The 2515-nt window shown below is 45.3% G+C and overlaps 1 non-coding gene across 1 annotated transcript; it reads left to right on the top strand.

Moving 5' to 3' along the window:
* Positions 1-595: 595 nt before the first annotated feature.
* Positions 596-734, top strand: LOC136327484 (small nucleolar RNA SNORA8). Its single transcript, XR_010729688.1, has one exon. It is a non-coding gene; the product is annotated as a small nucleolar RNA SNORA8 (small nucleolar RNA).
* Positions 735-2515: the final 1781 nt, after the last annotated feature.

The following is a 2515-nucleotide window of genomic DNA, read 5'->3' as shown; positions in this document are numbered from 1 at the left end:
CACGAATGAGTGGAACAACAAATCAATGTCTCTCTCTTTCTCTACCTCTCTCTTTCTTCCCCTCTCTCAAAAATGAATTTTAAAAAAGAGGATGGAATTCTTTATAGGGTTTTAGCAGATGAAAATAAAAATAAGTTTAGACAATTTCAGAGAAAAGTTGGTCAAGGATAGTTTACAGAAGAGGCAAGAATAGCTCTTGGGGAGGAAGGGTTAGGGGTCAAAGTTGCATGTAAAAGAAGGTAGATGAGAACATCTATGGGTTAAGGACACGTGAGTGGCACTGTGGAAAAGTCCCTCAGGCTTCAGAGTATCTCACATGTTCAAAAAAAAAGAATAATGAAAATAAAGAAGTGTGAACCATCTCTATACTGGAGTACAATTAGGAAGCTCATGGCATCTGTTTCTTCTATTGTATTTTATAGCTTTTTGATTTAAAATCTTCCTTGACTGTAGCCCTTATTAAATGAGATGTGTTTGTGTTCATATAAGTATATTTAAATTGTTTAAATATCTCTATTTACATCAAAGAATTATGTTTAGAAAACATCTCTCTTACTTTAAACAGAAATATCAGGAGTATACATTACAGACATATTGCACTACGTGGTATCTGCATTCGGCAGTTTTTTTCCTGCTGGGTGTTCAAAGGACAGCACGATACAAATTTAGTATCTGGCATCATTAGTTTTCTTGTCTTCTTGTGTATTAAACCTGTTTTTTTTATTAATACAGTATAAAGAATAGGTTAAAATGTATATGCACCAACATATTTACAAATGTGTCAGTATCTGCTAACAAAACCTTCTGATATATGAGTGTACCTATTATTCTAAATCCAAAGGTAGAAATAAAGCACAGTGTCTTATAAGATTTTATCATTTAAAAAAATCTGAAAGATCCTTGTAAGGTACTTTTCCCCGCCAAGAAGGAAGGAACAGCCGGAGCCACCAAGTGTAGAATAACAAAAAGGCATACTGCCCGGCAAGGTTCCCTGGCTCCGAGGTAAGATGGAGGCCAGGGAAATTGCACAGATTAAACCACATGGGAGATATTTAAAGGGTCCCTCTAGGGAAGTGGAGCTACTATGACGTGGTGAAATTTCACTGGCTGGCAGACGATCGCTTCTTTCCAAATGGTTCCTAGGAAGCTTCCTTTTGCGCGCTTGATTGTGGGAGGTTCTAGCCAAAGTTTGTGGGTCTGAGTTCCCCACATGACCATCCCCCATTATCCACTGACCTTACATTCTGACCTTTTGTGTTAAATAGAAAAAGGGGAACCATTTATTTGTCTTGCTACTTCCTGCTGAATAGGGGAGTCGTGGGGAGGGGGAGATCAGAAAGTGGTGGTTTGGAGAGGTGTCAGGAGGAACATCTGTGTGGTCGTGACTGGAGAAACTTCGCGATGCGGTCCTGTAAGGATTAAAAAAAAAAAGAGGAGTAATAGGGGAATTTTCAGGGTCCAGCCTTTTGGTGAGCTGGAGATGGATGGAGTCCAGTGGTTCCGACTGCCAATGGTCCTGTAAGGAGGCAAGCTTGAGGCAGAACTGCATATCAGGGGAAAGGAAGAGGGTCCCATCCATTCCCATAACCGAAACCTGTGAGGGAACTAGAGGTCCAGAATATGAAGGCAAAACAGAGAAGGCAGCCCCCATGTCCACAAGAAATGAGATGGACTTACCCACTTGTTGCAGAACCCTGGGTTCTCCGAGTCCAGGCCGTGTCCTAGAAGTGCGAGCGATGCACCCACCTGGCTGGACTGGCCTTCCCATTTGGGCAGCTTGTCCTCCACATAGAGGCACTGAGGAAAAACCTGTTGCCCAAAGGGGCAATCACTGTGCCAGTGACTGGGCTGCTTGCAGTCAGGGCAGGGCTCAGTGGGCAGCCGCCGGCAGGGGCCCTGCCAGGACCAGTGGTCCTGCTTGCCACACTTAAAGCAAGCTGCTGGTGGCTCTGCTGGTCTCAGGGTTGCCACAAGAGTTGGGGGTTTGGGGCGTTACCTTCTGCTGCATGTGGGGCCTGGCGGAACAGCCTTGGCCTGTTTTTACTAGTTGGGATTGTTAAAAACTTTAAATGCCATGTTCACAGGTTCTGGATAGGGGTTTGGGGGTTTGGGAATAAGAGGAGGAGGGCTCATGTGGAGCCCGGCACCCAGATCCTGCAGGAAATGCTGGACAGGGCAGGAACTTCCTGCAAGAAAATTGTGGTTGGACGTCCTGAAAACCAGTGTAAGAGCCAATCCCAGGCTGAGAATGGCCTGATGGAGGCAGGACTTAAGAAAACAGTGAAGGGAGGGGCCCCTGGCCAGCAGGGGAGGAGAAAGAGAGATGGTAGTGGTGAATAAGAAACAGGTTTTTGAGAAGGGAGGGGAGGGGGCTTTCAGAGGGAAGAGAGAGTTGGGAGTCCGCAGAGAAGGAAAGATCAGGAGTGGAGGTTTTTAGGGGAGGTTTCTCTGGCCAGAAAAAGGCCTGTGCAGTGTGGAACAGGCAGCACAGAGATTAAGGATGGGTGTGCGAATA

Source organism: Saccopteryx bilineata, chromosome 2 (genome assembly GCF_036850765.1).
Source record: "Saccopteryx bilineata isolate mSacBil1 chromosome 2, mSacBil1_pri_phased_curated, whole genome shotgun sequence".
Taxonomy (NCBI): Eukaryota; Metazoa; Chordata; class Mammalia; order Chiroptera; family Emballonuridae; genus Saccopteryx; species Saccopteryx bilineata.
Note: the sequence above shows the minus strand (reverse complement) of the source record. Positions and strands in the feature narration are given on the sequence as shown.